The sequence below is a fragment of the Lupinus angustifolius genome, chromosome LG19, assembly GCF_001865875.1.
Source record: "Lupinus angustifolius cultivar Tanjil chromosome LG19, LupAngTanjil_v1.0, whole genome shotgun sequence".
In the NCBI taxonomy this organism is placed as follows: Eukaryota; Viridiplantae; Streptophyta; class Magnoliopsida; order Fabales; family Fabaceae; genus Lupinus; species Lupinus angustifolius.
The window spans coordinates 6980577-6991623 of record NC_032027.1 but is presented as its reverse complement, the minus strand read 5'-3'; the positions used below and the strand labels follow the sequence as shown (position 1 = coordinate 6991623).

At 28.7% G+C, this 11047-nt stretch overlaps 1 pseudogene; it reads left to right on the top strand.

Annotated features, from left to right (window-relative positions):
• On the top strand, positions 3215–9484 carry LOC109334076 (annotated as a pseudogene).

Below are 11047 nucleotides of genomic sequence, written 5' to 3'. Positions count from 1 at the left end.
AGAAGAAAGAGACCGAAAATAATTTGGAGCATGTTGAACCTAAAACACTCATGAATAAAAAAGAAAAGAAAGAAAAAACCTATTTTGGAAGATACTTAATTATATCTATTGGAAATTTTAAAAATATAATGTAAATAAATAGTTTATTTTTTATTTACTAACATCTTTTATTTTGTTTCAGAAACCAACGTCCTTTAAGCTACGCATAAAAAAATCCTATGGAAATTAAGTATGCTCTCATGCTACATATTTGAGGTTTACAAGGAATGGCATGAGTCAGGTAATGGCTGATAAAACTTGTCTTTTATCTAACTTTAAATATTTGTTGGATTATCTTTTGAATTTAAACTTGATCATAGACATGAAGCTAACTCAATCACATGCTCCTTTTAGATAACTCTGATTAAATATAAGGCATTTTTCTTTTAGATATAGTTTTTTCAACATTACTTATTATTATGAATATGTGATACTTATAAAATAATATTGATCATTTATATATGATAAAAATTAAAGAATCAATAATACTTTCGACAAAAAATATCAATATCTTGTACACGATTAGATAGACGCACATACAAATATGATAAATAGATGACCATATGATAGATTGGGTCGAGTCATGTTTGCCTCTTACCCGACCTTAAATGTTATATGAGTCTATTTTTTGGATTCGATCCTAGACCGATAAAATCTGCCCATATTCGAGTCCAATCATCATTGGGTCAACCCGAGCAAACAAGTAGGGTTAGATCTTGCTCACCCTTAGATGCAATATAAGTTTGTTAACAAAATAGTTCTTTTGAGTTTTTGCCCAATTATACACATTATAAAATATTCTAACCAAAATTAAGTCCGTTGCCTAATTTTGGACAAACCAATCTTTAGCTCTAACTAATTATTAGGTCCATTTAATCGAAATAGGTAGACATTGAAGTTTCAATATCAATACTCTACATGACTGGTTAATGAATATTGAATGCCACAATTAATTGGGGGCCTCTTTTCCACTTTTACTAGTTACTAGATTCTATTGTTAGATCCATGTGACCAGCAATATTTTCTCTCATGCGTGTAATGGAGTAGATTATTTCCACATATGTTGCTAAGTCTCATGCATCTTATAAAAGTAAAACAATTCAAAACTTATAAAACAAAATTTGGAAATTTCCAAATTGGAGTCACCTAATGTGAATTTCATCAAACACCTTCGAGGAAAAAATGAAGTTAGTTAAAACCATATAGCTAATATTATGGAAGTATAAATTTTTAATTTAATAATTTAGAGTAGTAGTATAAAATTAAAGCAAGAGGACATAAAGTTATAGTTTATTTTAATGTAGTATGTAAATTTCTTCTCTATCAACTAATTATACATTTTACGGATGTACCAAAAAAGTTAATTATACATTATTATATATGTGACTTCTAAAGTTATTAATTTAAAAGTCAAATATTATTATACATTATTTTTATTGAAATAGAATTACATAATTGATTGAAAGTGTGTAAAAGATATTTTTACATTGTTGCGTGATAATTGAATTCTTAAAACTATTTAAGTTAATTGAAATTATCTAATTTAACTAGGACAGTTATGCAAATAACATGGGTAACGTACTCTACTAAGTAGACCAACCTAATAAATTGGATTGTGTTAGTGGTCACATTTGAAGAGAGGGGTTCAGAGAGTGCCAGGTCACAAAAATTGGAAGTCAGTGCAGGTTGACCATTACATTTTCATCAATAATGGGCACCTCATCCTCCAAATAAATTATCTTTCGAATTGGAGTTCATCATGTACCCAAATATTGTATTACTTCATATATTTATTATTTTTTATTAATTAAAAATATAAAATTAATATATTTTTAATTTATGTTTTACTTTTGTAACTAATGAAAAATAAGAAATACAGAGTATTATAATATTTAGGAGAAAAGATGTGACTCAAAATTCATACCAAACTAATATGGTTGAGTTGAGTCATAATATATATATATATATATATATAATCAAGTTTATTTTTTGATATTGAAATATGTTGATTCAAGTGATACATATACATATTTGATTAATGAGTGTTGGTTCAAGTGGTACATGTTTGATTTTCTTTAAGTAAGGTCTCGGGTTCGAGTCTTGTGGATGAAAAAATGTCTGCTGGGAGAGTTAGCCCCACGTACTGTGAATGTTCCCGACTCGGACATGATTGCCTCCAGTGCGAGGATACATGTGGAAAACAAAAAAAAATGATACATATTTGAGTTATGCATATGGAAAAAAATCTTTATAAATAATTACTCGACTTTTTTATCTTAAAATTTTCAGATAGACTAGAGGGAAAATATAATTATCCAATATTACCAACAGGAAGCATTGCCATTATGCATTACTGCAGTGTATTAAGTATACTGTAGAGTCTTATGAATTATGCAGATGCTTTGTTTAAAATATATATTAAAAATGTTAATAATTTAATTTCTTGGAGCATACTTATTAAGAGAGGGTAAACATTATTCAAATAATCTATATTAGATGATGGCAAACGTTTATATATATATATATATATAATTATATATATATTCAAATAATCTATGGTGAGGGTACTAACCATATTAGATGATGGCAAACGTTTTATTTTTTACCTACATGTAAGGTTAGTATTTGATTTATATATTTTCCTACTCAATTAAAAACAAATGAAATTTCTTCCAACACTGTTGTGCCTTTTCATCGCAAGTATTATTATTACTCGTATTATTTTCGTTGAGAAATAGATAAACATGTACCATGCACTTTAAGAACGAAAGTAAAAACCTTTTCATGTGCCACAATGTCTTCATATTAGTTTCAAACACTTTTGGTGAATTTGATTTAATATGTTTCTAACAGCAATAAGTTTTGAAATACTAATTAATATAACAGTAAATTATTGAATGATACAGTCCTATAAATTGCTTCTAGGTCAAGAATGTATGAAACTTTAATGAGTGTCAGTAGTACTATATTAATTTGGTAGATTTACAGATAAGAATATTCTATAAAAAGGAAGAAAAAAAAAACAGACCATGCACAAGTAATGAATGAAATGTCTTATAATTTTCTTAGACAATGTAGTAACATGGTAATAAACAATTATATAAGACCATTGAAGGACATCACTTATATATAGATGTGACATAGCAATTAGAATATAATAATAATTAAGCTCATAATATATGATGGCAAGTATGAGAGTCCTCCTTGCTATGCTGGTGGTGATTGTAAAGAGAATAGAAGCAACCGGTGGGGCATTCTTTGTGTTTGGAGATTCACTTGTTGATAGTGGCAACAACAATTACTTGCCAACTATGGCACGAGCTGATTCTTTCCCCTATGGCATCGACTATCCATCTCATCGCCCCACCGGACGCTTTTCCAATGGCTTCAACCTCCCTGACCTTATTAGTAAGTCATTAATATTCACTTTTTTTATCTATATAGAATATTGAAGTTACTAGCATAATGCTATATTCATCTTTATATACTAAAATAGGTTAGTAGTATCTCTCTATACACTTTTGTTAAATATTTAGATGTAAATTAGTACATTCTTCTTTATTAGTTTTTTGGGTGGAGGATGAAAACCCAAAAGTGAATACTTTTTATTGGAAAAGTAAATACAAAAGTCATTTGTTTCTTTTACTACATCATTTCTCAAATAAAAGTTATCCAATTTTAGGTTTTTATCCTCGACCCTTAAGAAAAAATTATAGGCTTCAATTGTTTTGTTCTTTATTGAATATGTGCTAATAATATAGTGATGGTGAATAATATGATAGTATGTTTGAAGATTAGGGTGTAAAATGTGAGTGTATGTTATTGTAGGCCAGAGACTTGGGTCAGAACCCACATTGCCATACTTGAGCCCTGAATTAACAGGACAAAAGCTCTTAGTTGGGGCCAACTTTGCTTCTGCTGGGATTGGAATCCTCAATGACACTGGCATCCAATTTGTAAATCACTCCATTCCCTTTCTCACTCTATATATGTAATACCATAATGATTATAAATTATTTTCCTATTTTTTGTGGTACTATCAAGGGTATTCATCAACCTTTTGGGTAAGAAATTAATCTCTTTTGAGATACGAGACTATCCATTTCAACAAATATCGCTCACATGAATCAAACTATTGATCTTTTAGTCATCATACTGAGGATCTAACAGAGTCTTATACTACTAGACTTATTAAATATTTTCACATATATACTTACTAATTACTATACATATATATATAGAAATAATTAAGTATTTCAGTCTTGTAAATATGAAAATGAATATATGTTATGAGAGTTTTATCATTTAATTAACTGTTTTTAGTTTGACTTAGATTAGTTGGAGTTCAATAAACTCTGAATATCACATCTATAATTTATATATTGATATTAACACCTTTATTAATATTACATCGATCCTCACCAAGTTCAAAACTTGATATTCTTTGAGCTCTCTTTTGAATTAGGATAAAAAATAGAGAAAAAAAATGCACACATAGAAAATATATGAATTTTATATAATATTATGTATCATCGATCATTCATATTTAATCATATTGACTATTAAAAAAAGTAATATAAATAAATGATAAATTATAACACTCCAAAAATTAATTTATAATATTTTTGTATGGTATTAAAACAGGGAGGTATCATCAGAATATTCAAACAACTTGCATTGTTCCAACGGTATCAACAAAGATTAAGTGCAGAAGTGGGTGCTGAAAAGGCACAACAGATTGTGAAGGGAGCTTTGGTTTTAATGACACTTGGTGGTAACGATTTTGTGAACAATTATTTCTTGACTCCTTCCTCTCTAAGGTCTAAACAATTCACCATCCGTCAGTTCTCTCACTACCTTATCACTTATTCTCATATTATTTTTCCTTCTAATAACCTGATAAGTGATAATATGCTATATTTGTTGAATGGATATCACAAGTGGCATTTGATTTCATTAAAAAAAAAATGAACTAACATTTTTATATCACTTAAGCTTTGTTTGAGACTGAGGTTTTGGAGGGGAATAGAATGGATGACTTTCGAAAGTTTTCCTAAACCCTCCAAAACCCTCTATGTGTCTATTTTTGAAGTTCTCCCAATCTAGGTTTTTTGGAGATAAAATGTTAAAATAACTAAATATTTTTAGTAATATTATATAATGATACATTGTTGTCTATTTCTCATTATTAATTACATTTTTAAAGTAAAAATAAAAAAAATATTCTTAACCCTTTGATTCCTTCTCCTTCTCTCTCTTCCTAACCCTTTGATCACTCTTTTCCTTTTTCCTCATAACTCCCAAACACAACCTTAGGTTTCTTTGAGAGTGTAGTAGGAAAGGAAATAGAAGACTTTGAAAAGCACTACATTTGTTTGGGAGTTGGATGAAGGAGAGAGAAAAGTTTTGGAGGATTTCTCAAATCCTCCAAAACCCTTCATACGTCTATTTTTAAAGTTCTTTCAATTTGAGGTTTTTTAAAGATACAATATGAAAATAATTAAATATTTTTACTAATATTATATAATTATATCATTATCCATTTCTCATTTCATTTATTAGTTTACCCTTCTTATCTAAATTTCATGCTCTCAAAAGAAAGAAATTTTTCTTCATTTTCTATTCTCTTTATCTCCTTCCTAACACTTTGATCCATCTCCTTCCCTTTCCCCATTCCCTATGAATATAAAGAACATTTTCCAGTGAAAGAAGATTAAAATAGATATTTGATTTCGCTTGTAAACCAATTAACCATATTTAGTTTCCTTAGACCTTATTTTATGGGGCATATATTACTCTTTTCGTAAACTTACAATAGTGTTTTTCTTTTGAGTTTTAAAATTACAGTTTCTTTTAAATTATTACATGTATAACTCTTGTATTTGAAAAATTAAACATGAATTTTTATGTAAGCCTAAAATACTTATTTTTAAACATGAACAAGCTTTTCATTGGCCTCTTAACATACCATTTTATCTGAAAAATACAATTTTTACTTAATTTTTAAACATAAATTAAACATGATTTTTATGTTATTTTTATGTTTCAATTTGGCCCGTTAACAAAAATGTCAATTTAATTCTCTATCTTTTAATGTTTATAAATTTTACCTTTCTTTCATAACATTTTGTATTTTCCATTGAAATATGTCAAGTGATTGTCAAAAACCCTTTCTTAGTCATCATAGTCTTGACTTTTCATTGAGATTAAAATTAATTTTCTTATTAGGATGAGAAAGATGGAGTAAATATAAAAATTATGAAGATGGAGTAAATATAAAAATGATGAAGATGAATTAAATATAAAAATGAACAAGATGTAGATAAAAGAGAAAGAAGAAAGAGAAGGAGAAATATCTTAGTAAATATTCAATTCCTAATGTAAAATTCATCATTTTTGGTGTCTCTCCGATAATCTGATGTATTTCAATAAAAGTTCAACATTGTTATGATAGAATTGCAAAGTTGATAAATATTAAAGAAAATAAACGACTAAACTGACACATTTTTTTTATTAAAAGGGCAAAATTGAAACTTAAAAATAAGATAAAGAATTAAAATAGTATTTTCAGCATTATCTAAGAAAAAAAATAAAATTAAAGGTATGACTCTAATTAATTTCTACAATCACTAAAAAGTAATGTAGTGCTATTCATCATTTTCTTGATAAAAGGAAAATTAGACTTGTCCTACACAAGTGATCTCCTTAATTTTCATATGCTGTGCTATTTGGTGTGTTTTGAATGTATTGATTGAATTTAATCTAGAGTCTAATACATATGCCAAAATGGGATAAAAACTTTTAAGTTGTGTTATGTCTCACAAGATTTATAGAATTAAATATGGTTTTCGTTCGTACATTTATATTTGTAATGATTTTGATCTTTATCTTTATATTTTTTAAGAGTTTAGTTCCTATATTTTATTTGTATTATAGTTTTCATAATCATTATTAGTTTTGGATGGTAATGTTGATGCCATCTAACATAGGCCACGCCAGCACTATGAAATAAAATTTTGGAATTGGAATCCTCAGAGATTGGAGGTGAAAAAATATTTATAAGTTTTTAATTAAAAAAAAAATTAAACTTATAAATATTTTGGTGTCATAGGTCAAAAATATCGATTCTCCTATAGTGGAGCTAGATTAAAATTTTTGATGGTCTAATTAAGTTTTATAGGGTTGATTTTGGTTATGTGGTTACCATGTAGGTCCTTACTTTTGTAAGCCTATTATGATTTTGTCTCAAACTTATCATTAGTAAATTAGGTAGAAACCTCACATATTTGGAATCTTAAATAATATAGGACTAAGATCAAAATCTCCCAATAACCGAAATTTATTTATCCACAATTTATTTATACATATTTCAATTTATTATATTACTTTTTTTAAAGAGTCAATCATAATTAAAAATGAATAATAAATGATATAATGATTATGTATAAAACTCTTAACTATTTGTGTATTTTTTTTCTCAATTTATAACTAGACATGGCAAAACGGGCATTGCCCGCGGGCGCGCCCACATAGCCTACATTTTTTGCGGGCATGACATACAAATTTTGCCTATTTGCCTGTTTCGCCCGGTCTCTTTTGCCCGCCAAGTTTGCGGGCATTTCCGTTGGGCATGCAAACAACCCATAAACATAATTTAAAGAAAAAGTAAGAAAATTTGAAATAAGTTATAATGTAACGTTATTTTTAATTCCTAAAAAAATTATAATCTAATATGATTTGTTAAACTTCATATAAAATAATAAAAAATTTATTAATTTTTAACTTCAACTACTTTATTTAATTTAATTTCATTTATTATACGAATTTTTTATTTTTTTAATTATTCAACAATATCCGCAGGTCGCCCATAAGCCCGTTAGCCCGTATTAAAATGGGCAGGAAATTGAATTTTGTCCGCTATAATAATGCGAGCATGCCTACGTCCGCTTAAATTTTTGCAGGCATTTGCGGGCGTGAGCTAAACGGGCCGGGCGGCACAATTTGCTTTTATAACCAGACAAATGATTTTAATGAAAAAAAATTAAGTACCCCATTCTATTAGAACCAAAAGGAACTCCATTATGTGTTTTTATGCCCTGACAGATTCGTGTTTAAATGCAGAGGCTGTATGAGTTAGGGGCTCGAAGGGTGCTTGTAACAGGAACTGGTCCATTGGGATGTATTCCATCTCAGCTTGCTAGAAGGAGCAAGAATGGTGAGTGTGTACTAGAGTTACAACAAGGTGCACAGATTTTCAATCCTTTGCTCATTCAAATGACCAAAGATCTTAATTCCCAACTTGGTTCTTATGTGTTTGTTGCTGTCAACGCCTATCTTATGCACTTCAGCTTCATCAACAACCCTCAAAGATACGGTCAGTTCATCAATACTTGCTTCATTTTTTGGTTTTGTTTCTTTCGCCTAAGTGTTTTTTATGTTGTGAATTAATCATACTTCATCAATATTGTGATTTAATTAAGATAGTTATGCTACAAAATAAACATAGTTAATGATGTTTTTTAATTCTAACAAGGTTATGATTTATCTTTTCTGATAAGGAATTAATTCATTTTAATGTGTGTGATTGTCTTTCCAAACAATTGTTCTTCTATAAATGAATCATTGACCTTTTTTGGTATTTCTAGAGATCTAAGAAATCTTACACTATAAATCAATGTCTTATTGATGTACGAAGTTAATAATGTGATAATGAGTAAGTGATTGATAGTGGTACTTTTTTTATACAAAGAGTGTGTTTTGTTTAAATTATCAAATAATTTAAAATAATTAGATTATCAAACAATTTGAATAATTAGATGATAAAATAATCTGAATTTATAAGAGTGAAAAAATGTTAAAACATTATGCTTATTTTCAAACAAAATAAGTTGTAGGATTATAATTATCTTCTTTGTCTAAAACATGATCAGTTGTAGAACTATGTTTATTTTGATCACTTTGAGCAAAACTAATTTGAACCAAACATATATCCTTTTTAAAACTACCTTTGTATCTATCAGATAATAATTTATGGAAGTGTCTAAAGATTAAGGGTAGTAACATTCTTAACTCAAAATTTCTTGTTTATATATATATGAAGTTGTGAACCAATTAATGCTTATGTTACACTTGAATTTAATTTGTTGGGGGAACATGCAGGTTTTGTTACATCAAAAGTAGCATGTTGTGGTCAAGGTCCATACAATGGGATAGGAATATGCAACCACTTATCACACTTGTGCTCAAATAGGGATGCCTATGTATTTTGGGATGCTTTCCACCCATCCCAACGTGCTCTTCGTTTCATAGTTGATGGAATCTTCACTGGAACCAGTGACCTTATGAGCCCTATGAATCTCAGCACCATCATGGCCATGGACTCTAACAACTAACTAATCTATTAGAAAAAAAATGTATGCACTTATGAGAGTGTATTGACTATTAAATAAAAATAATAAAATAAATAGTGGATAATGCACTAGTTGTGTATAAATCCTTATATTATCGATACACATATATTCTACTCTTAATTAATATTACTAATTAATCATGGTCATCTCAGTACCTTCTAACCTTATTGTAATTGTTTGGGCTTAGATCTTTATTACCATTACCCATGAGCTTTTGAAGTTATATATAGCCTATTAATTTATAAGTACCTTAAAAGGGTTAATTGTGCATTCTAGAGTGAAAAATACAAAATTGTGATGTAAAGTTATGAGTTTCATTCAAGAAATCTTTAAGAGTTATTAAGTTGAAGTAAGATGTCCACTCTGTTGCTTAAATGATTTTACATTACTTTAACAAACTTCATTTTGGGTAAACCAACAATTAAATCTTTCTTAATCAATTTATTCAAATGATCTATATAATTATGAGCAATTTTCCTATGCCAAAGTCATGCATCATGATTATTATTAGCAACTAAACATTTTATTGGTAAAGAAGAATCTAAGTCAATCATATATATTATTTATCATCTTACTAATTAGTTTAGAGTTTTTAGAATCCTTACTTTCGATGATGTACTTATCATGGTAGAATACCACATGGAATCCTATGTCACATAGTTGACTTATGCTCAACAAGTTGTGCTTGGGTCCTTCAACATTCAATACTCCTTCTATAGTTGTTGAAGGTGGCTTACCAATTCTACCAACTCCAAGTATTTTTCCTTTGTTGTTGTCACTATATGTAACATAGCCTTTGTCCCTTGGAGTAAGGATAAAGAACTTATCTTTGTCGTCCGTCATGTGATTTGAGCAGCCGTTGTCCAAGTACAATAGATTGCAGATGACTCTCAATTTATCCTGCAAAATATGTTAAGTAGTATTAGGTACCCAATTTTCCTTGGGTCCTAGATGGTTAGCACCTTTCTCAACTCATCTATAGTGACATAAGGACACACCGTATTTTCAAATCATGCAAATATTTGGTGTATGCTCATGGTTCTTACAATAAGCACATATAGAATGATGCTTATGTATCCTAGTTTTGTTGTTACTCCAATTAAATGCATAAATACTATGTTTCTGGAAGTTTATTTTCATTGAGACATTTTGACTGTTAGAATAGCCAATATCTCTTCGGTCCATAGAATGTCTTTGATCTTTAATCATTTTGTCCAGATTTTTGCTACTCTTGTTTAATTTATTAAGTTCAATACTTAATGTTGAATTTTTCTTTTCAAGAGTAATGTAGTTTTGACATGAAGAAGATGATGATTTATTTATGAACACTTCTAACTCAGTTTTTTGTTTTAAAAACAATTTAGTGAGTTTGACATATTCATCATGTAACTCATTAAATGCAAGTTGTAATTTAGAAGAAGAAAATAGTTTAGTTTCATTTACATCTTCATCATCAGAGTGATGAGATGTCATTAATGAGAGATGAGTTTGTTCTTCATTTTTCGATTCAGAGGCAGAACCGATATCATTGTCTCCCAAGCTATGTAGACTCTTCTTCCAATCCTCATTTCATTTTTCCCTTTGAATGAATTCTTTTT